The 27,323-nt window shown below is 44.1% G+C and overlaps 1 long non-coding RNA gene and 2 pseudogenes across 6 annotated transcripts in view; 1 reads left to right on the forward strand and 2 right to left on the reverse strand.

Annotated features, from left to right (window-relative positions):
- LOC307059298 overlaps positions 1-25,284 on the forward strand; it is a 42,746-nt gene extending 17,462 nt beyond the window's left edge. For 2 of the 4 annotated variants that reach the window (XR_013811119.1, XR_013811120.1), the window contains exon 5: positions 2,824-2,960. This is a non-coding gene — a long non-coding RNA (uncharacterized lncRNA). Of the gene's footprint in view, positions 1-2,823; positions 2,961-9,569; positions 9,600-25,213 lie in introns of those variants that run through there. The other 2 variants (XR_013811117.1, XR_013811118.1) reach the window with 2 other exon arrangements.
- Positions 9,635-11,452, reverse strand: LOC307059790 (protein phosphatase 1D-like; annotated as a pseudogene). Its single transcript has one exon. The product of its transcript is annotated as a protein phosphatase 1D-like (transcript).
- Positions 25,281-27,098, reverse strand: LOC307059296 (protein phosphatase 1D-like; annotated as a pseudogene). Its single transcript has one exon. The product of its transcript is annotated as a protein phosphatase 1D-like (transcript).
- Between the last annotated feature and the right edge of the window lie 225 nt (positions 27,099-27,323).

Here is a 27,323-nt window from a genome sequence, read left to right on the forward strand (position 1 = left end):
GTGTATATAAATATAAGTTTATATATGTTACATATGCATATATAAAATATATGTAACATACTTTTATATATATATAAATATGTAAATTTGCTTTCTCATTGAGGTATAACTTATAATACATATAACTCACTGTATAGCTCACTTTCTAGAAATATACACACCTGTAAGACTATCATTCATATTGAGACATAGAACATTATCAGTACCTCAACAGATTCCCTCATGCACCATCCCAAGCAGTCCACCCCAAAGTTGACCTTTATGGGACTTCCCTGGCAGTCCAGTGGTTAGGACTGCACGCCCTCACTGCCAAGGGCCTGGGTTCAATCCCTGGTCAGGGAACTAAGATCCCACAAGCCACGTGGCCAAAACAAAACAAAACAAAAAAAGATGACCCTTATTCTGACTGCTATGACAATATATTTGTTTTATTTGTTCTTAAATTTCATGTAAATGGAATCATTCAAAATTTACTTTTTTGTATCTGCCTTCTTTTGCTCAGTTTTATGTCTGTGAACTTCACCCGTGTTGTTGCACATAGCAGTAGTTTGTACTTTTTCATTGCTGGATAGTTTTCCATTATATGATTATACCACATTTTATTTATTCATTCTACCGTGGATGGACATTTTGATTGTTTCCAGTTTTCGACTACTATGAATAAGAAGGCAGCGAACATTCTTGCTTATGCCTTTTGATGAACACATGCACTCATTTCTCTGGGGTATATCTTTAGGAGTCAAAGTGCTAGGTCATAGGCTATACATTTGGTTAGTTTTAGTAGATGCTGCCCAACAATCTTCTGAAATGGTTGTTCCAGTTTATACTTTTACCAGCAGTACAAGAGAGTTCCAGTTGCTCCACATCCTTGCAAATACTTCTCATTCATTCTTGATATCATATTGGGGTTTTTTAATTGCCTTTTCTCCATTAAGGAGTGATACAGAACACCATTTCATATGTTTATTGCATACGTGGATGTCCACTTATGTGAAGTCACTGTTGAGATACGTTCCCATTGTTTCTTACATTGTGTGTCATTTTTTTTCCTCCAAATTGTAGTAATTATGGATATGAGTCCTATGTCAGATGTATGTATTATGAAATTCCTTTTCCCAGTCTGTGGCTTGCTTTTTCACTCTCTTATTAATTTATTTTTTTAACCGTGCCTCGAGGCTTGCAGGATCTTAGTTCCCCAATCAGGGATGGAACCCGGGACCCCTGCAGTGGAAGCGCAGAGTCCTAACCACTGGAAAGCAAGGGAATTCCCACTTTTTCACGCTCTTAATGTTGTCCTTTGATAAACAGACTTTTTTGTAGCCCATCTCAAGTAAGCGGTACTTTCCTATGCTTCTCTAACCTCACCACCTCTACACGGGGGTGGGGAGTCATGGACAAATGTGAGAGCACTGTGCCTGGGGTCGTGAGAAAGGAGACAAGAATGAGGAAGAACGTGGATGAAAGCACAATTGAGAAATGACAGGAATGTGAGCAGTCCAAATAATCACCCAAATATATTATACAAAGTGGGAAGGGGCTCAGAGCTAAGGTAGCAGCCATATCCCATTATATGTTAGTTTTTCTTTTATATATATGCATTCATGCTCAGGCCCAAGTCTAGCTTCTATATTATAGTGTATTTGGAGGTCGCATATGTTTGGAAGCTCATAGTGAAGATGCATTTTGTTCTAACTGGGAAAGTCTGTGGAGCTCTGGCTGGTGGTCTGCCTTTAATTTTTCTCCTCTTCCTCTACGCCTTCCAGCTTTTACACAAAAACCTCTCAGGCACATGAGGGACCCAGTACTAAATATATGTCCTTGTAGATGCTGCTCTCAGCCTCTCATTGACAGTTTTGACCATCACCAAAGTCCTGAGGCCTGGGATAGAGGAACTTGTTGTTTCAGGAATCAGTGGCTGGGCTTCCCTGGTGACACAGTGGTTGAGAGTCCGCCTGCTGATGCAGGGGACACGGGTTCATGCCCCGGTCCGGGAAGATCCCACATGCCGCGGAGTGGCTAAGTCCGTGAGCCACGGCCTCTGAGCCTGCGCGTCTGGAGCCTGTGCTCCTCTAGTGAGAGGCCTGCGTACTGCAAAAAAAAAATAAAAAAATTTAAAAAATTAAAAAAAAATCAAGGAATCAGTGGCTTTTGAGGATGTGGCTGTGTACTTCACTGAAAAGGAATGGACCAGCTTGATACCCGTTCAGAGGGCCTTGTACAGGAGCGTGATGCTGGAGAACTCTATGTAAGGCCTCTCTGCTGCTGTTCTCTCTGGGCCCTAAGAAGTTAAAGGTTCTCTTATAACTATTAACTGATCCCGAATGGTGATGTTAAGAGTTTCCAGGTACACAGAGCCCTGGAGTCTATTTGACTTCCAAGAAGGCTTTCCTTCCTTTTCCATCGTAAAAGCTGTCCTCCCTCTGTACCTGCCTTAGAGGTGATTCTATGGGTACACCAGGGCTCAAGCAATCGCTTGGTACCCTCACCCTAGTATTGAACCTCCAGATTATCTTGAGAGAACTCAGCCCCATTGTCTCCATGTGGGAGTTGCTCCTAGGAGCCATACATCTGTTTTCCACAGTTAGAGAATTTTCCATTCTTTAACAAGGAAGGTAAAACATTTTGTTCTCCTTTAAATAGAAATTCGCCTCCCAGACTGTCTCAGGCTTCCTTGGAAGCACTGTCCAAGATCTCCTCCCAGAACCCTTCCTGTACCTCTTTAGGGTACCTCTTTGCTCAGTTCCCCCGGGGTTACTCTCCTAGCTGAGACTGACCCGTGTGACTCGGCTCTTCATTGTGTTGTTTCTTCTTCCCTTCAAGCAGCATCGTCCACTTCCGAACTAGCTCTGATCTCTCATCTTGAGCAAAGGGAAAGAGTCACGTTTCACCCAGCCCCAGGGACCCCTAAGCAGGAGGCACAGGAGAGCAGGTTCTACAGGTGAGTTAAACAAGGAATGCCCTTTGTTTTTATTTGATTAAAATGAAAATGTGTGTTCTCTGTGCCCAGCATCATGGAGTGTTTGGGATCCTTAATCACACTGTTTCTGATTGGTCTGTTTTCCATCTATTTAAATGGAGCATGCAACACTGTGCTTCAGTGTCTTACATACTAGAATGCCTTTATCCCTGGGGATATGTGGAAAGATTTTTCGAAGTACTTTACTGGTTATGTGTGATAACCATTTACCAGTTTCTCCCAGGTTTACAAAAATGATAAACTCAGTGCAGTATTATCTTGTCAACTAACCAACAAAACAAATAGAAAAAATTATTTTTGCTTTTCATGATTATTAATAAGTTAAACATTTTTAAAATTTGATTCTTATTTTATTTTGGAGTACAGTTAATTTACAATGCTGTGTTACTTTCAGGGGTACAACTAAGTGATTTAGTTATACGTATCCATATACCAATTCTTTTTCAGATTCTTTTCCATATAGGTTATTACAGAATATTGAGTAGAGTTCCCTGTGACATACAGTGGGTCCTTGTTAATGATCTATTTTATATGTATATTAATGTGTATATGTTAATCCAAACCTCCTAATATATCCCACCTGCCCACCTTTCCGCTTTGGTAACCATAAGTTTCTTTTTTAAATCTGTGAGTCTGTTTTGAGCTTGTCAAGTAGTTCATTTGTACCAATTATTAGATTCCCGCTTACCCTTCACCTACCCAGGCAGATGTCAACTCCTGCAAAACCATTCCGCTGAGGGTGCGTCATCGTACATGGGGCGACTCTAAGGAAGGAGGCTGGAGGTGGGGACCTTACTGCTAGGAGACTTGGAGACTAGGTGACTTGTCAAAGCTCTTCGAGGCCAGCGGGCCCACCATCCTTTGGGTGCACTAGGCTTGGTTAAGCTGTAGGAGGGCCCGCCTGGATCTGGTGATGGTGGTCCCATGCAGAGGGGACCAGGCACTACAGGGCCAGCGGGAGCTCATTTGCTGGCACATCCTGCCCAGCTCCCTCAGCCCCAGGACCCTCCATCCTTGGGACCCAAGCCTGCGCAGGCTCCAGGGATGTGACATTAGCTCAGGTTACCAGGCCTGAGGGGAACATAGTAGGCATTTCTTTCCTTCTTCTTCTTCTTCTTCTTCTTCTTCTTCTTCTTCTTCTTCTTCTTTTTTTTGTTTGTTTGTTTCTAATTTAACTTTTAGGTTATATTGGAGTAGAGCTGATTTACAATGTTGTGTTTATTTTACGTGTAGAGCAACTTGATTCAGTTATACACATCAATATATCAATTCCTTTTCGAATTCTTTCCCCATTTAGGTTATTACAGAGTGCTGAGTAGACTTGCCTGTGCTATAGAGTGGGTCCCTGTTGATAATATATTTTCTATATATATGAGTGTTTGTATGTTAATGCCAACCTCCTGATTTATCCCTCCTGCTCACCTTTCCCCTTTGGTAACCATTAATTTCTTTTTTTTTTTTTTTTTTTTGCGGTACGTGGACCTCTCACTGTTGTGGCCTCTCCCGTTGCGGAGCACAGGCTCCGGACACGCAGGCTCAGCGGCCATGGCTCACGGGCCCAGCCACTCCGCGGCATGTGGGATCTTCCCAGACCGGGGCACGAACCCGTGTCCCCTGTATCGGCAGGCGGACTCTCAACCACTGCGCCACCAGGGAAGCCCCATGTGTCTTTTTGAAATAGGATTTTCTGTGGATATACTCCCAGGAGTGGGGTTGCCGGATCATTTGGTAGCTCTAGTTTTAGTTTTTTAAGGAACCTCCATACTGTTCTTCACAGTGGCTCTTAACCAGTTTCCATTCTCACCAACAGCGAGGAGGGTTCCCTTTTTTCCACACCCTCTCCAACATTTATTGTTTGTAGACATTTTGATGATGGCCATTCTGACTGGTGCGATGTGATAGCTCGTTGTCATTTTCATTTGCATTTCTCTGATAATTAGCCACGTTGAGCATCTTTTCATGTGCTTTTATTATTTTTTTTCCTTAAACAGTGTGAGTAAAAGTTATCTCTTGAAATGGGCTTCTGGAAAGTCTTCCCATTTTTGAATTCTTCTTCGATGACCTACCCAGCACGTTACTTGAGGGCAGGTATCACTTAACGCCCCTCAGGCCTTGTGAACATTAAGTGCCCAGCAGCAGCGGGTTTATAGCTGTTGTTACAGGAAGCGGCCACAAGGCGGCAGGATTTCTTCATGCTCCAGTGTGGTGACTCAGGCAACCAGAGCCTTAGGGAAAGTTGTGTTCCTGGCTTGTAAAAGAGTGCCAGCACAAAGACTCAAGGGCTTGTGCCTCATTCCTTTTTCCCCCTTACCCTGGCAGATGCCAATCCCTGCATAACCACTCTGCTGAGGGTGCTGTCGTCCGTACATGGGGCTACTCTAAGGAAGGAGGCTGGAGGTGGGGACCTTACCACTAGGGGACCTGGTGACCAGGTCCCTTGTTAACGCTCTTTGAGCCCAGAGGGTCCACCATCTTTTGGGTGCAGTAGGCTTGGCTTAGGTGTAGGAGGGCCTGCCTGGATCTGGTGATCGTAGTCCCACCTAGAGGGGACGGGGCACTCTGAGTCCGGGCAGGGCTCATTTGTTGGCACGTCCTCCCCGCTGGCTCCCTCAGCACCAGCGTACTCCAGCCATGGGACCCAAGGCTGCTCAGGCTCCAGGGATGTGACACCAGCCCAGGTCACTAGGCCTGAGGGTAACAGAGTAGGCATTTCTTTCCTAATTTTTTTTTTGTGTTGTTTTTCATTTAACTTTTACTTTAAATTGCAGTAGAGTTGATGTACAATGTTGTTTTTGTTTTAGGTGCACAGCAACTTGATTCGGTTATAGATATCCATATGTCTATTGTTTTTCGAATTCTTTCCCCATTTAGGTTATTACAGAGTGCTGAGTAGAGTTCCCTGTTCTGTATAGTAGGTCCCTGTTGATGATCTATTTTATATATATGTGTGTGTGTGTGTGTGCGTGTGTGTATGTTAATGCCAACCTCCTAATTTATCCCCCCTGCCCACCTTTCCCCTTTGGTAAACATAAATGTCTTTTTGAAGTCTGCCAGTCTTTATGTTTTGTCAAGTTGTCATTTGTATCAATTTTTACATTCCACCTATAAGTGTTATCCTATGATATTTGTCTTTGTCTGACTGTGTTCACTTAGTTTGATCACCTCTACATCCATCCATTTTGTTGCAGATGGCATTATTTCATTTTTTTAATGGCTGCATCATATTTCATATATATGTACACCACATCTTCTTGAGCACCTAACATGAGCCAAGTATTATTGTGTGGAGTTTATATTCTCTATCTCAATGGTATAATAGCTCTCTGTAGTAAGGGGTTATTATTGTCACAATTTTTTCCCCATAAATAAATAAATAAATATGTTTATTTATTTATTTATTTATTTATTTAGCCTGTGTTGGGTCTTCGTTCCTGCACGTGGGCTTTCTCTAGCTGCGGCGAGTGGGGCCTACTCCTCGTTGCTGTGCGTGGGCTTCTCATTGCGGTGGCTTCTCTTGCTGCGGAGCACAGGCTCTAGGTGCGCAGGCTTCAGTAGTTGTGGCTCGAGGGCTCAGTAGTTGTGGCTCACGGGCTCTAGAGCTCAGACTCAGTAGTCGTGTCGCACAGGCTTAGTTGCTCTGGAGCATGTGGGATCTTGCCGTGTCCCCTGCATTGGCAGGCGGATTCTTAACCACTGCGCCACCAGGGAAGTCCTATTGTCAGAATTTTACAAATGAATACGTGGGGGTTTACTGAGAGGTTTGAATTCAAATTCAGTGAGTATGTCTCCACGTGTGACCATGGTTGCACCACTTTCGTTTTTCATCTACCCCTATTGCTGTTTTGTGCCCCACTCTAGGTTCTTGAGGTAGGTATCCCAGGCTTCTCTCTCTTCACTACTCCTGGCCCTGCCGCTGAAAGACCTCCCGTGACCAGGCTCCATACACGGAGCCTGGAAGGGCCAGTCGCAGCGTCTCTCTTCCCTTCCATACTCAGAGCTGAAGATCTTACTCAGAGGCCTTACTGGTGAGGAGTCAGACACTTACAGAAAATAATAGGAACAAAAGACAGAAAAGTTGGGGAAAGCAACTTTAGAATTTATCAGAGCCTGGCGATGGGGAAGAAGGCTAGAGAACCATGTTGGCTGGCAATCAATGTTACCTAAACGAGTGTGTATGTGAAGATCTGATCGTTTATGTAGCAGAGCCAACTGTTGAGATAGGCATGTATGACAAGAAGCTGATAGCTGCTTGGACTTGCTAAAAATTGAATTAATTTTAAGCAATACAGTGTTTAGTGAGGAGAAGTGGCTATGCCTCAGTATATTTCCAATGCCAAGAATATGCTGGTACCTAATTAGGCACCTGAGTCTTGTGCCACCCTGTGATAGAATCTGCGTTGCATGCCATCCATGCCAGGAGAACCAACCACCAGTCCAGCAACTGGAATGGATGAGAAGCCCTCAAATGGACACTATAAGGTGGAGGGTTATTGAGATAATACCTGAAACAATGTCCTGAGAGCACCATGTTGCTGGATTTGACTTTAATAAAGTTTTTGCTCCAGGCATATTGATACCTCAGAAAAGCCTGTGTAATTATAACAAAATTAGAAGTTTATTTTTTCTTTATTGAGTGTTGTAGTACAATGGGAACTGACACAGCAAAATTTGTTAACATTGCTAGAAAGTGGGTTACGTCCTTCTAAATTTCACTGCATCTACCAACTTGTAGGCAATAGGGATATGGTACGACCAATTGAAATTTTATATTTTAAAATACCACTCAGAAATGTTTAACTTAATATGATGATTTGAGCACAGACATCCAACTCTCTAACTCCCCATCCTTGTGACTGATCTTGTCCTGAAAAGAATACAAAAGAGAAGAGAACAAATAACAATACTACCTTTTGCCTCAATTCTTAAGGACTCTTCTTCATTCTTAAAGACTTGTGTAGATGGATCTGAATTGATCGTGACGGATGACTCAAAGCCTTTTCTGAGAAAGTTTCTGTTTCTTAGGCAGCAAGTAGAGGAGATTTGAGCAAGGTTTTATTAATGTCCCTGAGTTTGGAGGAGCTAGGAGGGCATACTGAGTGACTGTTGAGGGACCAGATGAGAATGTGAGTATTTGTTGCAATAGGTCAGTAGTAATAGAAGCTCTATTAAACAAAGCCAAAGATGGACAGGTCTTCTCTCTATCCTATTCTGAAGAACGGGACAAAGAAGGAAAGTCCACACAACATGGCCAGATCACAGGGCTTCTCGGTCAAAGAGAAAACTGATTAAGCCAGTACCTGGTGGGTTGGCCTCATCAAATGTGAGAGACACTCTGTAGGTTCCCCTCAATTCCTGAATTCTGGTCGATCTTTATTTTTTTTGCGGTACGCGGGCCTCTCACTGTTGTGGCCTCTCCCGTTGCGGAGCACAGGCTCTGGACGCACAGGCTCAGCGGCCATGGTTCATGGGCCCAGGCGCTCTGCGGCATGTGGGATCTTCCCGGACCGGGGCACGAACCCGTGTCCCCTGCATCGGCAGGCGGACTCTCAACCACTGTGCCACCAGGGAAGCCCTCTGGTCAATCTTCGAATGGAAAAGTTGACTTGTATCAAACAGTCCTGGAGTTTACTGTCTGTGGGGAGGACCGCTCACATGGGCAATGAGCTCATATTGTCATTCACCAAAGAGTCACTTATTCTCTCTGTGGGAGGGTTATTCTTTTTTTTTTTTTTAACAGTTCACTGATTTTATTAGATGAACAAACATGTCCATATAATCAATGAAAACCATAGGATATATAAAATAATTTAAGAAATGTTGGGAATTAGCAGCACCATCTGTTATTGACATAGCAAGAAAAACTTCACATATTTTATGCAAACACTAGAAGAGGATATAACTACTTTTAAGACCCACTAATGCCACTGAAAGTCCAGGATGATTGAGAAGGGCATCTTTTTAGGCAAACCTACCTCCTTCTACTTCAAAGATTTGGTGAGCAAATCTGATGATTAATGTTTAGAAAAAATGCTACTGAAAGAAATAAGAGATACTGCATAGTATTTTAATTAGGACAAGGAGACTAAAACCCAGCTACTTTTGCATGGCTCAACACTTCTGCTTCTATGAAAAATTTAGTTCTGAATTATGAAATCAGAAATAAAGAATAATTTTTAAAAGACACTAGTTGTCTCTAAGAAACATTAAGTGGAACACAGGTCACTATGAAAATACATCACTTTTCCAGTTTGCTTCATAATTTACTTTAAAAAGTTGTGTAGCTTTCATCACACGTGACTTATACAAATTTCTTAATAAGCATTTTTAAAAGTTTAAATGTATTTCTAAAATCGAATAGGTTCTTTTGATTTTTTTTTAAACCTTTAGCCCTGTTGTTACATTTAATGTGTATCAGTGTAAGAGACTGAGTTTGTGTGAAGGATACAAATTTACACACATTTTATAGCAACTTATACCCTAACATCTACAAAATTCACATTTATAATACAAGCAAGTACAAGGCCAGGATAAAACTGTTGAATTCCAAAAAGTCAAACTGTATACTATTTTTATTTTGTCCCCTTAAAAACAGTTCAGCTTCGGCACCAAATTCATAAAGCCCTCTTAGAAGTTTGGAAAAAAAATTCCAGATATATTTCAGCAAACACAAACAGTTTTTCTGTGCTGGTGAAGTAAAGGATTTCCAATTTTCTTCTGGCCCCTAAGTCTGCGTCACATGGTAAGTTTAACAGAGTTCTTTCGCTGTGAGTTTGTGGGGAGGCTTGCAGGCTGAGCACCGCTGCTTCAACTTAAACCATTTCGTCTATGCTTCTTCACAAGAGGGCCAGAGTTGGATTCTTCTAATGTCCTTTTGAAGTTTGTTGGAGGGGTTCTTTCAACTTCTTGAGCTTTCATTTGACGTGGGATCGACATCTTTAAGTTTTTTTGGTCCATGATGGTGTTTGTTGAATTGGTAGGCACAAGGCCAACTGACAGGCTATTATTCAAAGAATCATGTATCCTTAAAGTCAGGGCTTTAGTGCAATTTTCTTCAAGTGGCTCTGGATCTTTTGAGGATATGACTGCAGCCTGGACATTCCCTCGAGCTATCTCAGCTGGGACTTCTAAATAATTCTCTGAGAAGGCATTACTACGAACAAGAGCAGGTATGTGGTCCTTAGAGTTCAGCCTTGGCCATGGGTCCTCCTCCAGTGACTTGACTGGTGGTGTAGAACATGGAGAAGGAGTCATCACGCAGGTTTCTTGACTATTATAGGAAGGGCTGTCAGTCAGGTTCAGATAGAGCTCGTCTTCATTGGTGAAATCTCCCTGAGTGCCCACTCCTGGAGAGATGCAGATTACTATGGCACTAGTGTTATCCGCTCGAAGGCTACGCTGCCTCCAGCGGCCTAGAGCTCGATTCACAAGCATTTTGGCACAAGACTGTCCATGCTCACCCATCAGGTATTTTATCTCCTCTTGGTCCTGGCACATTGAGATGGCATCTTGAGGTCGAATCATATTCCAAAGACCATCACTCCCCAAGATAATATACTTGTGCTTCTGGGGATCAAGAGTGTGGACACTTGTGTCTGGTTCAGGTGACACCACAAACTCACCACTGAAGAAATCATAGCTCCAGAAATCACCAAGTGCTCTTGCTACTGCCAGAAATGGAATCTGGTCAATGACTGTGCTCCTTCTCACAGGTCCACTGTGAGTGAGCCGAGGTCGTTTCCAAACTACACGATTCACCCCAGACTTGTTCATCACGCTCCCACCAAGTCCTTCAATTCGTTCTCTTTCCTTGGGAAGTTCTGGCTTATGGTCCTGTGTCACCTCCACAGCTCTGACAAAATCATCGTTTGGGTCATCCTGAATTCCAAGAACCACCCCCGAGTCACCCACATGAGCTACATACATCTTCAGGCCCCGTATGATGACCACACTGGCAGTTGTCCCTGACGTGCTGGGAAGACCTTTCATAGTCTTTGGCCATTCTGCCAGTTTCTTCCACATGGCGAGATGACAGGCGAGGAAGCCTTTGCGGATGGCAGCGCACACCTTCGCCGGCTCGGAAGAGGTGAAGCCCTTCTGCTTCTTGATGAAACCCCACAAGTGCTCCCGGGCAAACTGTGCCGCCTCCCGCCCGCCGTGCCCGTCGCACACGGCGAAAAAGGCCACTGAGGAACGACGGCGACAGCAGCAGCCGGGAGCCGGCGAGGCCCCGGCGTCCGGCGGCGCGTCGCAAGCCTCTCGGGCTGCCACCGCCGGGCCTTTCCCCGAGATTTCGCCGCCAGGAAAAGCCAGCGGTGACCGCTGCGGAGGCAACGGCTGAGAGAGAGACCGCCGCGGCGAGGGTTCTTCTTCAGCCGTGGGCTCGGGCTCCACCACGATCTGAGTAATGTCCTCCATGTACTTCCTCCCGCCCTGGTCTGAGAAGACGCTCACTCCCAGGGAGTACAGCCCCGCCATGGCAGGCTGGCCGAGATCCCGCCGGTCCCACGCAGCCCGCCCGAATGCGGCAGCGGGATGCACACTCGGCGCTCACCGGCCAACTATTGTTTATCTTCGACTACGTCGAGAAGGGGGAGGGAGCGGTCCCGGGGGGGAGGGGCGCGCACGAGGTCGAGACTTGTCCGCCAGAGCTGGGCAGAAGCGCCAGGGGGAAAGGAGCCGACCAGCTGCGTCTGCGCAGTGCGCCTCCCGGGAGGGTTATTCTTCACACTCTGTTGAAGTCAGGCTTGGCCATGAGACTTGTTTTGGCCAATGCAAAGTGACCCTGACCCAGCCTCATGCACAGCATCCCGTTCCCTTTGAGTAGAACGCCTCCCCTTCCCGAGTTGCCTACTTAGAGAGCTGCTACTCATCCCAAACAGTCAGCTGGCTCAGAAGCCTTAGCCCACCTATTCAGGCAGGTGTCAAGAGCAGCCTGCTCATTCCTTTGTGGTAGCTCTGGTCATATTATTCACTTCCACACCTTCTCTCTCCCACCTGGAGATCCTTGTGGGCAGAGGATACCGTTCTAGTCATCTTTGTCACCCTGGCACCTTATGTAGTTCATGGCACGTAGGAGATACTTAATAAATCTTGGATCAAGTGAGTGAGTGAAATGATTTCTGCAATCAGTAGTTACAGCATATATTGGACAGTTCAAGCACGTCAACATTCATTTATTCGGCAGACATTTATTAAGCTCATTCTTTGTGCCAAGCATCGTGATAGGTGCCAAGATTACATTTGTGAATAAGTTAGTCCTGGCATCTGTCCTCATATTGCTTAGGAAACCTACGAAAAGATCGACAGCCATATACAGTGGAAGGCAGGAGTCTGGCAAGAAATACAGTTTCATGAATCCCACCCACATTGAAAGATCAGAGAGCAGAATATAGGAGTGGGGTGGGGGACTTCCCTGGTGGTGCAGTGGTTAAGAATCCGCCTGCCGTTGCAGGGGACACAGGTTCGAGCCCTGGTCCAGAAAGATCCAACATGCTGCGGAGCAACTCAGTCCGTGTGCCACAACTACTGAGCCTGCGCTCTAGAGCCCTCAAGCCACAACTACTGAGCCCACGAGCCACAACTACTGAGCCTGCGTGCCACGACTACTGAAGCCTGCATGCCTAGAGCCTGTGCTCCACAACAAGAGAGGCCACTGCAGTGAGAAGCCCGCGCACTGCAATGAAGAGTAGCCCCCGCTCGCTGCAACTAGAGAAAGCCCACGCGCAGCAACAAAGACCCAGCGCAGCCATAAATAAATGTTTTTTTTTTTTTTTTTTTTAAAAAGGGTCTTCCCTGGTGGCGCAGTGGTTGAGAGTCCGCCTGCCGATGCAGGGGACACGGGTTCGTGCCCCGGTCTGGGAAGATCCCACATGCCGCGGAGCGGCTAGGCCCGTGAGCCATGGCCACTGAGCCTGCGCGTCCGGAGCCTGTGCTCCGCAACGGGAGAGGCCACAACAGTGAGAGGCCCGCATACCGCAAAAAAAAAAAAAAAAAAAAAAAAGGAGTGAGGTGGGGCTTGCTCAGGTTAAGATCTGTACAATGCCTATGGCAAGAGGTTGTTGAATTAATGCCTGTTATGAAGCTAGGAGGCCCTAGAGGCACAGTGAGCTCAGAGCCACAGATCTTGGTGAGGAACAGATTATGGGAACAACTGTACTCATTTTCCTGAATGTGTCTTAGTTCTCTCTCCACCCTTGTGAAGCCAGGACATGATACAGCAGTTAGGAAAAATCCCAGGCTGAATCAAAGCACAGAACAGCTTCCATATGGAATGTTGGCCACGCAGGGGTGCTATTTACTTCTTCAAATCCTCATTATTTAAAACATTTCTCTTATACTCCTGATTCTGGGACTAGCCTAGGTGGTCTCTGTCAAACCACACCTGCCAGCCTTGAAGTTCAGCACGCTTCCTCACTTTTATGCCTTCTGAGGGGATTGCTGTCTGTGACTGGGGAGAGCAATTCAGGATACACATTACTATGCGTTCTCGGAATTCATCCTCAGGTCTTAAATGGTGTGATCAGCTAGACAGTGTCTCCTGACCTTGAGAAGGAGCGATTGGCATTAGGAAGCACGCTGAGCTGATGCTGCCCTGCACTTAGTCTCTAGACTGCTGCTTGGTTCCAGGAACGAGGTAAGAGAATCATCATAGCTTTTCTGAGGGCTCTGTGAGCAAGGAAGAGATGAGGCTTGATGAGCCTGGAAGAGAAGACAGCTGTCGTTTGATGAGCACCCATTAGGTATCACATTCCTTCCGTTCATTGTCTATGTAAAACTTTCTAATAAACTTCATGAGGTAGGCATTATATCCCCATTTTATAGATGAGGAAACTGAGGCTGGATGGGTACATTATTTGTCCAAGGTTATACAGCCCAAAGTGGTGAAATTCAGTTTTAAAACCAGGCCTGTCTCTCTCCACAGCTCCAAATTCTCTTTCTTCATGTGATTTGCAAGATAGAGCCCCTGCCCTTGTAGCATTTGTAACTTGCTTAAGGAGGCAAGATTCCTGAAAGTATGTTTAATAAAAAAAGGTGACAGCAACTTAAAGTTGATGAAAGAGAGCTACTTTTATTGACATGGGAATGGTCACAATATATTGCTAAGTAAGAAAAAGCAAGCTTGAGAATAGCAAGGTAAGCTCCAGTGGAGGCAAACAGCGAGGTGTATCGTGCCCCCTACCCAGATCAAGATAGCCCAGACGGCTTCCTCACGTCTTCTGCCAGTCAGCCTCCTCCCAAGGGTCAACCACTGTAATGATTTCTCTTACTATAGGTTAGTGTAGATGACAAACAAAATAATTTAGTATCTGCTCTTTTATGTTTAGATGCTTTTACCACATTTTGTCTGTGAGGTTTATCCATGTTGTTATGTATAGCAAAGGCTTTTTAAAATTGCTGAGTACTATTCCATTGACTGAATATACCACTGGTTGATGGATATTTGGGTGGCTTCAGATTTGGGGCTTTTGTAAATACTATGAACGTTCTTTTACATGCCTTTTGACTGACCTATTCATGTATATCTCTTGAATATCTATAGGTAGATAGATACATTTATATAATTTTATATTAATTAATTATTATATGAGTGGAATTGCTACATCATACAGGTTAGGCATATTCTTGGCTTAGACAGATACTGCCAAAAGTTTTACAAAATAGTTGTAATGAAGTATCCTGCTTTCAGCAGTGTATGAGAGTCTTAGATACTCTGCAACCTCCTCCTTCATAGTCTTTTCTAGTTCCCCGAACATGGATTGAACCCATGCCCTCTGCATCGGCAGGCGGACTCTCAACCACTGGACCACCAGGGAAGCCCCTGGGTAGTCTTTTTAATATGCCATTCTGGTGTTAGTATAGATGTAACATGTTATGGTTTTAATTATTTTCCCTAATGACTAATGATGTTGAGTATCTTTTTCATATCCTTATGGGCCATTTGGATATTCTTTTTGTGTAGGTAGTAGCGTTGGGGTGAGGGTTCTAACTGTGCCTGCAGGGGCTGGCATGGTTTGAACTTCCACTGGCACCAGGAGAGGGAGCCCACAGGGTTTCTTACAAGCCTGTCCAGGTGTGGGGCAATAGGAGAAGAGGGGGAAAAGAGGCTTGAAAGCTGTTAGTGATCAAATATCAGTCATGAAGTTATACTCTTTATTACAGTGTTGCTCAGATCTGTGGTGTTAAGATAATAAATGTGAAATAGCCAATACTTACCTTGTTGCCTACACTTGGAACACAAGATAAATAAGTTTGAAAATGAGATACTGATTATCTTAACTCTTTGGTCTGGACCAGGGAACTAGCCTTTAAATGTGGCATGTCCTGCTTGGCTGAGCTGTGACTGTTTTACAGGTGAGAACTAGTGGTAGAATTTCAGAAAAAAAAAAATACAGTCGTGACAGAAGCATGGAGCCTTGACTCCCCAAATAGTAATAAGCTTAAAGAATATGTCTTATGTAAATTATTTCTTCTCAATTCTCAGAGACTGTGGAATAGAGAGGGAAGGCATCATTTCATATTTGCTTTTATAAGGAATATAAATGTTAATTAGCTTTCCCATAGTTACTGCTTTCTGGAGCAGTAATTTCAGACAAGGATTTTGAAATACAAAGTCAAAGTGTATTTAAACATTTTAATAATGATTTAATTATTTTAACGTTAAAGTACATGCTGACCATAAGGTGGTTTACAGCCTCATCCCTGGTCATGTGCCTTGAGTCTAAATTTTCTCTGACCTGCCATTAGAGACAAAGTTTAAGAATTACTGCATAAGGGATGCACCTCTTAATAAAACAAGGTCCTAATGTTCCAGAAACAAAAGGAGCCACCTGGAGGGCGCAAAGGGCAGTGAGACTGGCAGGCCCTAACTCACCCCTCTATAATTTGTTGTCTTTCCCTTAGAGTTATTGAATTTTCTCCTCTTTGACAGTGTGTCTGACCCTTAGTTTACTCAGATATGGTTCCTCTCTAGCCAAGGCAAGGACAAAAATCCATTTTACACTTTTCCCCAATTCCTTGAGTGGTGGAGCCTAGATTTTGAGGCTTACTTTTTCCATCTATAAAATGGAGACTATAACATCTACTTGTGGGGCTATTATATATATTTTTTAAAAAATTAAATACGCCTGAAGAAACCTTGCACTATATACCTGATCATTGTGGATGCTCAGTAGGTGTAGCTAATTACTCATTGAATCCATCCATTCTGGAAGTTGATATAACTGATATAGACTCCGAGCTTCCTTTAGGCAAGGGTGACTAACCCCCTGGGTTGCTCACTACTGTCCCAGTTTTAGCACTGAAAGCTTAGCATCCCAGGAAACCCCTCCTCAGGACACAAAAAGTCCCAGTTTTTGGTGATGGATGCAGAAGTCTGGGGGAGAATATAGAACCCCACAAGGCTACCTGAAAAATAGGGGCTGAAAGCAATACGGTTTTTAGTGTCAGATGGATATGGCATAGATTATCTGCCTTCTGTAGTTGCTGTTGCTTATTTTTTTCCCTTACCATTGATGCAGGCAACCATGATTTATGGTTCACAAAACTGGAGCATTCATTGTAACGTCACTCCAAATGATGTGACTTAAATGTCCACCTTAAGTGTGTTGTAATCATGAGCACTAACAGTCTATTTTTCATTTTGCTTGTGGATTAACTATTGGACTTTGTATTGAGATAGTGCTAGTTTAATTTTTTTTTTTTTTTTTTTTTTTTTGCGGTACGTGGGACTCTCACTGTTGTGGCCTCTCCCGTTGCGGAGCACAGGCTCCGGACGTGCAGGCTCAGTGGCCAAGGCTCACGGGCCCAGCCGCTCCGCGGCATGTGGGATCTTCCCAGACCGGGGCATGAACTAGTGTCCCCTGCATCGGCAGGCGGACTCTCAACCACTGCACCACCAGGGAAGCCCAACTAGTTTAATTTTTGACACTGAATATCATGACCATGTTTTCTAAGAGTTCAGATAATGAAAAGAAGAATGATTATCCTACCAGTGCCAGTATGACACAGACATCACTGAAAAGAAGGCTAAATGACTTATTTTTTTATTGAAATATAGTTGATTTACGATGTTGTGCCAGTCTCTGCTGTTCAGCAAAGTGACTCAGTTATACACATACATACATTCTCTTTTTTATATTCTTTCCCATTATGGTTTATCCCAGTAGATTGGATATAGTTCCCTATGCTATACAAGAGGACCTTGTTGTTTGTCCATTCTAGATGTAATAGTTTGCATCTACTAACTCCCAGTCCATCCCTCTCCCTCTCCTCTTCCCCCTTGGCAACCACAAGTCTGTTCTCTATGTCTGTGAGTCTATTTCTATTTTGTAGATAGGTTCATTTGTGGCATATTTTAGATTCCACATATAAGTGATATCGTATGGTATTTGTCTTTCTCTTTCTTAGTATGATAATAACTAGTTGTATCCATGTTGCTGCAAATGGCATTCTTTCTTTTTTATGGCTGAGTAGTATTCCATTGTATATATGTACCACATCTTCTTTATCCATTCATCTGTTGATGGACATTTAGGTTGTTTCCATGTCTTGGCTATTGTGAATAGTGCTGCTATGAACATAGGGATGCATGTATCTTTTTGAATTAGAGTTTTATCCAGGTACATGCCCAGGAGTGGGATTGCTGGATCATATGGTAATTCCATTTTGAGTTTTCCGAGGAACCTCCATACTGTTTTTCATAGTGGCTGCACCAACTCACATTCCGACCAACAGTGTAGGAGGGTTCCCTTTTCTCCACGCCCTTTCCAGCATTTGTTATTTGTAGACTTTGTAATAATGAGTGACGTGGAGCCTCTTTTCCTGTGTGCACTGGCCATCTGTATGTCTTCTCTGGAGAAATGTCGATTAATGTCTTCTGCCCCTTCTGCCCATTTTTCGGTTGGGTTGGGTTTTTTTGGGTTTTTTTTTTTTTTGAGTTGTATGAGCTGTTTGTATATTTTAGAGGTTAAGCTCTTGTCAGTTGCATCATTTGCAAATATTTTCTCCTATTCCATATGTTGTCATTTCATTGGTTTCCTTTGTTGTGCAAAAGCTTGTAAGTTTGATTAGGTCCTTTTTTTGTGTGTGTGTGGTACGCGGGCTTCTCACTGTTCTGCCCTCTCCCGTTGTGGAGCACAGGCTCCGGACGCGCAGGCTCAGCAGCCATGGCTCACGGGCCCAGCCGCTCCGCGGCATGTGGGATCTTCCCGGACCGGACACGAACCCGTGTCCCCTGCATCGGCAGGCGGACCCTCAACCACTGCACCAGCAGGGAAGCCCAGGTCCCATTTTTGTTATGTTTGTTTTTATTTCTATTGCCTTGGAAGACTGACCTAAGGAAACATTGGTACGATTTATGTCAGAGAATGTTTTGCCTATACTCTCTTCTAGGAGTTTCATGGTGTTGTGTCTTATGTTTAAGTCTTTAAGCCAATTTGAGTTTATTTTTGTGCATGGTGTGAGGGTGTGTTCTAATGTCATTGATTTACATGCAGCTGTCCAACTTTCCCAGCACCACTTGCTGAAGAGACTTTTTCCCCTTTTATATTCTTGCCTCCTGTATCGAAGATTAGTTGACCGTAGGTGTGTGGGTTTATTTCTGGGCTCTCTATTCTATTCCATTGCTAAATGACTTACTTTAATGACAGATTGAAGGACGTGTACATCTGGATTAGGGCAGTGAATAACCAAACAGAGCATACTGCACACTGTGGAGAAAAGTTCTGGACACTGGAAGTCCAAGATCAAGGTGCCAGCAGGGTTGGTGACTGGTGAGGCCTCTCTCCATGGGTTGCAGACGGCTGCTCAACTGTCCTCTTCTTTGTGAGCATGTGGAGAGAAAGAGAAACCAAGCTCTCTGGAGTCTTTTCTTATAAAGACACTAATCCTAATGGACCAGGGCCCCACCTATGACCTCATTTAATCTTAATTACTTCCTTAGAGGCTCCATCTCCAAATACAGCCACACTGGGGGGTTAGGGCTTCAACATATGAATTTTGGGGTTGGGGGCACATTCAGTTTGTAACAATGTCCTTCTTTAATTTGGAAATATATTAATGAGAGTGGAGAAAAGTATTATAGCAAAACAATTTATATGCTCTTTCTCCAAAGCTGTTTGATGATCTTTGAAGAGGCCACAAAGTCTGAAAAAGGATGAACTGAGTACACCTGAGTCATTAGATGTTATGGATAGGTTGCAACAAAAACTCATACAAGCAAAAAATGACTTGATATTTGGAAGTAAGACTGCTTTAGAACTCCAAAAAAGTGTCACCAGAAAAGGGCAGCCAGTTTAAACAGGACTTTCTCCATTAATTTAAAAAAAAAATTTTTTTTAATTGAAGTATAGTTGATTTACAATGTTTCAGGTGTACATCAAAGTGGTTCGTATACATATATATAGATAGATATATAGATATATATATACTTGTATTCTTTTTCAGATTCTCTTCCATTATAGGTTATTACAAGATATTGAACATAGCTCCCTGTGCTATACAGTAGGTCCTTCTAGATGGTTATCTATTTTATATATAGTAGTGTGTATCCATTAATCCCAATTTATTTATTAAAACTGTAACTGATTTAGAATTTAATTTTACAACTTCAGATTATCTCTGTGCTTTAAACTATTTTCCCTGAGAAAGAGAGGTTTAACTTATGATGACATCCAACATGCTTCAGAGTGTTTAAAAATGATGGACATTTCAGACATAGATAGCCCATCTGATGAATTTACAGATGCAAAGTAACTGACTGACAAACAGCTGCTCTACCAAAACAAACCTGTAGATACAAAGTAGATGGACATTTTTGGAGAGCTGGAAACTAATTCCTATAAGTTTATAAGCCTGCTGTTGCAGGTTCATAAGATAAACCTAGTAAGTAGAATCCTAAGTTTCCCATGGTCAAATGCCTTTGTTGAGAGGATATTTAGCTTGATGTTATCACACTGGACTGATGCTAGGAATCAATGAAACATACACTTGATAAGAGCACAGCTACAGGTCAAAGTAAAGTTTATCTTTGACAGGAGAGTAAAAATATCCTACTATATTATGGGATAGAAGGAAGCATATTGTTATTTTTTATTTTTTTAATTTTTTTGCGGTACGCGGGCCTCTCACTGTTGTGGCCTCTCCCGTTGCGGAGCACAGGCTCCGGACACGCAGGCTCAGCGGCCATGGCTCACGGGCCCAGCCACTCTGCGGCATGTGGGATCTTCCCAGACCGGGGCACAAACCCGTGTCCCCTGCATCGGCAGGCGGACTCTCAACCACTGCGCCACCAGGGAAGCCCCATGTGTCTTTTTGAAATAGGATTTTCTGTGGATATACTCCCAGGAGTGGGGTTGCCGGATCATTTGGTAGCTCTAGTTTTAGTTTTTTAAGGAACCTCCATACTGTTCTTCACAGTGGCTCTTAACCAGTTTCCATTCTCACCAACAGCGAGGAGGGTTCCCTTTTTTCCACACCCTCTCCAACATTTATTGTTTGTAGACATTTTGATGATGGCCATTCTGACTGGTGCGATGTGATAGCTCGTTGTCATTTTCATTTGCATTTCTCTGATAATTAGCCACGTTGAGCATCTTTTCATGTGCTTTTATTATTTTTTTTCCTTAAACAGTGTGAGTAAAAGTTATCTCTTGAAATGGGCTTCTGGAAAGTCTTCCCATTTTCGAATTCTTCTTCGATGACCTACCCAGCACGTTACTTGAGGGCAGGTATCACTTAACGCCCCTCAGGCCTTGTGAACATTAAGTGCCCAGCAGCAGCGGGTTTATAGCTGTTGTTACAGGAAGCGGCCACAAGGCGGCAGGATTTCTTCATGCTCCAGTGTGGTGACTCAGGCAACCAGAGCCTTAGGGAAAGTTGTGTTCCTGGCTTGTAAAAGAGTGCCAGCACAAAGACTCAAGGGCTTGTGCCTCATTCCTTTTTCCCCCTTACCCTGGCAGATGCCAATCCCTGCATAACCACTCTGCTGAGGGTGCTGTCGTCCGTACATGGGGCTACTCTAAGGAAGGAGGCTGGAGGTGGGGACCTTACCACTAGGGGACCTGGTGACCAGGTCCCTTGTTAACGCTCTTTGAGCCCAGAGGGTCCACCATCTTTTGGGTGCAGTAGGCTTGGCTTAGGTGTAGGAGGGCCTGCCTGGATCTGGTGATCGTAGTCCCACCTAGAGGGGACGGGGCACTCTGAGTCCGGGCAGGGCTCATTTGTTGGCACGTCCTCCCCGCTGGCTCCCTCAGCACCAGCGTACTCCAGCCATGGGACCCAAGGCTGCTCAGGCTCCAGGGATGTGACACCAGCCCAGGTCACTAGGCCTGAGGGTAACAGAGTAGGCATTTCTTTCCTTATTTTTTTTTTGTGTTGTTTTTCATTTAACTTTTACTTTAAATTGCAGTAGAGTTGATGTACAATATTGTTTTTGTTTTAGGTGCACAGCAACTTGATTCGGTTATAGATATCCATATGTCTATTGTTTTTCAAATTCTTTCCCCATTTAGGTTATTACAGAGTGCTGAGTAGAGCTCCCTGTTCTGTATAGTAGGTCCCTGTTGATGATCTATTTTATATATATGTGTGTGTGTGTGTGCGTGTGTGTACGTTAATGCCAACCTCCTAATTTATCCCCCCTGCCCACCTTTCCCCTTTGGTAAACATAAATGTCTTTTTGAAGTCTGCCAGTCTGTTTCTGTTTTGTCAAGTTGTCATTTGTATCAATTTTTACATTCCACCTATAAGTGTTATCCTATGATATTTGTCTTTGTCTGACTGTGTTCACTTAGTTTGATCACCTCTACATCCATCCATTTTGTTGCAGATGGCATTATTTCATTTTTTTAATGGCTGCATCATATTTCATATATATGTACACCACATCTTCTTGAGCACCTAACATGAGCCAAGTATTATTGTGTGGAGTTTATATTCTTTATCTCAATGGTATAATAGCTCTCTGTAGCAAGGGGTTATTATTGTCACAATTTTTTCCCCATCAATAAATAAATAAATAAGTTTATTTATTTATTTATTTATTTATTTAGCCTGTGTTGGGTCTTCGTTCCTCCACGTGGGCTTTCTCTAGCTGCGGCGAGTGGGGCCTACTCCTCGTTGCGGTGCGTGGGCTTCTCATTGCGGTGGCTTCTCTTGCTGCGGAGGACAGGCTCTAGGTGCGCAGGCTTCAGTAGTTGTGGCTCGAGGGCTCAGTAGTTGTGGCTCACGGGCTCTAGAGCTCAGACTCAGTAGTCGTGTTGCACAGGCTTAGTTGCTCTGGAGCATGTGGGATCTTGCCGTGTCCCCTGCATTGGCAGGCGGATTCTTAACCACTGCGCCACCAGGGAAGTCCTATTGTCAGAATTTTACAAATGAATACGTGGGGGTTTACTGAGAGGTTTGAATTCAAATTCAGTGAGTATGTCTCCACGTGTGACCATGGTTGCACCACTTTCGTTTTTCATCTACCCCTATTGCTGTTTTGTGCCCCACTCTAGGTTCTTGAGGTAGGTATCCCAGGCTTCTCTCTCTTCACTACTCCTGGCCCTGCCGCTGAAAGACCTCCCGTGACCAGGCTCCATACACGGAGCCTGGAAGGGCCAGTCGCAGCGTCTCTCTTCCCTTCCATACTCAGAGCTGAAGATCTTACTCAGAGGCCTTACTGGTGAGGAGTCAGACACTTACAGAAAATAATAGGAACAAAAGACAGAAAAGTTGGGGAAAGCAACTTTAGAATTTATCAGAGCCTGGCGATGGGGAAGAAGGCTAGAGAACCATGTTGGCTGGCAATCAATGTTACCTAAACGAGTGTGTATGTGAAGATCTGATCGTTTATGTAGCAGAGCCAACTGTTGAGATAGGCATGTATGACAAGAAGCTGATAGCTGCTTGGACTTGCTAAAAATTGAATTAATTTTAAGCAATACAGTGTTTAGTGAGGAGAAGTGGCTATGCCTCAGTATATTTCCAATGCCAAGAATATGCTGGTACCTAATTAGGCACCTGAGTCTTGTGCCACCCTGTGATAGAATCTGCGTTGCATGCCATCCATGCCAGGAGAACCAACCACCAGTCCAGCAACTGGAATGGATGAGAAGCCCTCAAATGGACGCTATAAGGTGGAGGGTTATTGAGATAATACCTGAAACAATGTCCTGAGAGCACCATGTTGCTGGATTTGACTTTAATAAAGTTTTTGCTCCAGGCATATTGATACCTCAGAAAAGCCTGTGTAATTATAACAAAATTAGAAGTTTATTTTTTCTTTATTGAGTGTTGTAGTACAATGGGAACTGACACAGCAAAATTTGTTAACATTGCTAGAAAGTGGGTTACGTCCTTCTAAATTTCACTGCATCTACCAACTTGTAGGCAATAGGGATATGGTACGACCAATTGAAATTTTATATTTTAAAATACCACTCAGAAATGTTTAACTTAATATGATGATTTGAGCACAGACATCCAACTCTCTAACTCCCCATCCTTGTGACTAATCTTGTCCTGAAAAGAATACAAAAGAGAAGAGAACAAATAACAATACTACCTTTTGCCTCAATTCTTAAGGACTCTTCTTCATTCTTAAAGACTTGTGTAGATGGATCTGAATTGATCGTGACGGATGACTCAAAGCCTTTTCTGAGAAAGTGTCTGTTTCTTAGGCAGCAAGTAGAGGAGATTTGAGCAAGGTTTTATTAATGTCCCTGAGTTTGGAGGAGCTAGGAGGGCATACTGAGTGACTGTTGAGGGACCAGATGAGAATGTGAGTATTTGTTGCAATAGGTCAGTAGTAATAGAAGGTCTGTTAAACAAAGCCAAAGATGGACAGGTCTTCTCTCTGACTATCCTATTCTGAAGAATGGGACAAAGAAGGAAAGTCCACACAACATGGCCAGATCACAGGGCTTCTCGGTCAAAGAGGAAACTGATAAAGCCAGTACCTGGTGGGTTGGCCTCATCAAATGTGAGAGACACTCTGTAGGTTCCCCTCAATTCCTGAATTCTGGTCGATCTTTATTTTTTTTGCGGTACACGGGCCTCTCACTGTTGTGGCCTCTCCCGTTGCGGAGCACAGGCTCTGGACGCACAGGCTCAGCGGCCATGGTTCACGGGCCCAGCCGCTCTGCGGCATGTGGGATCTTCCCGGACTGGGGCACGAACCCGTGTCCCCTGCATCGGCAGGCGGACTCTCAACCACTGCGCCACCAGGGAAGCCCTCTGGTCAATCTTCGAATGGAAAAGTTGACTTGTATCAAACAGTCCTGGAGTTTACTGTCTGTGGGGAGGACCGCTCACATGGGCAATGAGCTCATATTGTCATTCACCAAAGAGTCACTTATTCTCTCTGTGGGAGGGTTATTCTTTTTTTTTTTTTTTTTAACAGTTCACTGATTTTATTAGATGAACAAACATGTCCATATAATCAATGAAAACCATAGGATATATAAAACAATTTAAGAAATGTTGGGAATTAGCAGCACCATCTGTTATTGACATAGCAAGAAAAACTTCACATATTTTATGCAAACACTAGAGAGGATATAACTACTTTTAAGACCCACTAATGCCACTGAAAGTCCAGGATGATTGAGAAGGGCATCTTTTTAGGCAAACCTACCTCCTTCTACTTCAAAGATTTGGTGAGCAAATCTGATGATTAATGTTTAGAAAACATGCTACTGAAAGAAATAAGAGATACTGCATAGTATTTTAATTAGGACAAGGAGACTAAAACCCAGCTACTTTTGCATGGCTCAACACTTCTGCTTCTATGAAAAATTTAGTTCTGAATTATGAAATCAGAAATAAAGAATAATTTTTAAAAGACACTAGTTGTCTCTAAGAAACATTAAGTGGAACACAGGTCACTATGAAAATACATCACTTTTCCAGTTTGCTTCATAATTTACTTTAAAAAGTTGTGTAGCTTTCATCACACGTGACTTATACAAATTTCTTAATAAGCATTTTTAAAAGTTTAAATGTATTTCTAAAATCGAATAGATTCTTTTGATTTTTTTTTAAACCTTTAGCCCTGTTGTTACATTTAATGTGTATCAGTATAAGAGACTGAGTTTGTGTGAAGGATACAAATTTACACACATTTTATAGCAACTTATACCCTAACATCTACAAAATTCACATTTATAATACAAGCAAGTACAGGGCCAGGATAAAACTGTTGAATTCCAAAAAGTCAAACTGTATACTATTTTTATTTTGTCCCCTTAAAAACAGTTCAGCTTCGGCACCAAATTCATAAAGCCCTCTTAGAAGTTTGGAAAAAAAAAATTCCAGATATATTTCAGCAAACACAAACAGTTTTTCTGTGCTGGTGAAGTAAAGGATTTCCAATTTTCTTCTGGCCCCTAAGTCTGCATCACATGGTAAGTTTAACAGAGTTCTTTCGCTGTGAGTTTGTGGGGAGGCTTGCAGACTGAGCACCGCTGCTTCAACTTAAACCATTTCGTCTATGCTTCTTCACAAGAGGGCCAGAGTTGGATTCTTCTAATGTCCTTTTGAAGTTTGTTGGAGGGGTTCTTTCAACTTCTTGAGCTTTCATTTGACGTGGGATCGACATCTTTAAGTTTTTTTGGTCCATGATGGTGTTTGTTGAATTGGTAGGCACAAGGCCAACTGACAGGCTATTATTCAAAGAATCATGTATCCTTAAAGTCAGGGCTTTAGTGCAATTTTCTTCAAGTGGCTCTGGATCTTTTGAGGATATGACTGCAGCCTGGACATTCCCTCGAGCTATCTCAGCTGGGACTTCTAAATAATTCTCTGAGAAGGCATTACTACGAACAAGAGCAGGTATGTGGTCCTTAGAGTTCAGCCTTGGCCATGGGTCCTCCTCCAGTGACTTGACTGGTGGTGTAGAACATGGAGAAGGAGTCATCACGCAGGTTTCTTGACTATTATAGGAAGGGCTGTCAGTCAGGTTCAGATAGAGCTCGTCTTCATTGGTGAAATCTCCCTGAGTGCCCACTCCTGGAGAGATGCAGATTACTATGGCACTAGTGTTATCCGCTCGAAGGCTACGCTGCCTCCAGCGGCCTAGAGCTCGATTCACAAGCATTTTGGCACAAGACTGTCCATGCTCACCCATCAGGTATTTTATCTCCTCTTGGTCCTGGCACATTGAGATGGCATCTTGAGGTCGAATCATATTCCAAAGACCATCACTCCCCAAGATAATATACTTGTGCTTCTGGGGATCAAGAGTGTGGACACTTGTGTCTGGTTCAGGTGACACCACAAACTCACCACTGAAGAAATCATAGCTCCAGAAATCACCAAGTGCTCTTGCTACTGCCAGAAATGGAATCTGGTCAATGACTGTGCTCCTTCTCACAGGTCCACTGTGAGTGAGCCGAGGTCGTTTCCAAACTACACGATTCACCCCAGACTTGTTCATCACGCTCCCACCAAGTCCTTCAATTCGTTCTCTTTCCTTGGGAAGTTCTGGCTTATGGTCCTGTGTCACCTCCACAGCTCTGACAAAATCATCGTTTGGGTCATCCTGAATTCCAAGAACCACCCCCGAGTCACCCACATGAGCTACATACATCTTCAGGCCCCGTATGATGACCACACTGGCAGTTGTCCCTGACGTGCTGGGAAGACCTTTCATAGTCTTTGGCCATTCTGCCAGTTTCTTCCACATGGCGAGATGACAGGCGAGGAAGCCTTTGCGGATGGCAGCGCACACCTTCGCCGGCTCGGAAGAGGTGAAGCCCTTCTGCTTCTTGATGAAACCCCACAAGTGCTCCCGGGCAAACTGTGCCGCCTCCCGCCCGCCGTGCCCGTCGCACACGGCGAAAAAGGCCACTGAGGAACGACGGCGACAGCAGCAGCCGGGAGCCGGCGAGGCCCCGGCGTCCGGCGGCGCGTCGCAAGCCTCTCGGGCTGCCACCGCCGGGCCTTTCCCCGAGATTTCGCCGCCAGGAAAAGCCAGCGGTGACCGCTGCGGAGGCAACGGCTGAGAGAGAGACCGCCGCGGCGAGGGTTCTTCTTCAGCCGTGGGCTCGGGCTCCACCACGATCTGAGTAATGTCCTCCATGTACTTCCTCCCGCCCTGGTCTGAGAAGACGCTCACTCCCAGGGAGTACAGCCCCGCCATGGCAGGCTGGCCGAGATCCCGCCGGTCCCACGCAGCCCGCCCGAATGCGGCAGCGGGATGCACACTCGGCGCTCACCGGCCAACTATTGTTTATCTTCGACTACGTCGAGAAGGGGGAGGGAGCGGTCCCGGGGGGGAGGGGCGCGCACGAGGTCGAGACTTGTCCGCCAGAGCTGGGCAGAAGCGCCAGGGGGAAAGGAGCCGACCAGCTGCGTCTGCGCAGTG

The sequence above is a fragment of the Hyperoodon ampullatus genome (assembly GCF_949752795.1).
Source record: "Hyperoodon ampullatus genome assembly, chromosome: 10".
Lineage (NCBI taxonomy): Eukaryota > Metazoa > Chordata > Mammalia > Artiodactyla > Ziphiidae > Hyperoodon > Hyperoodon ampullatus.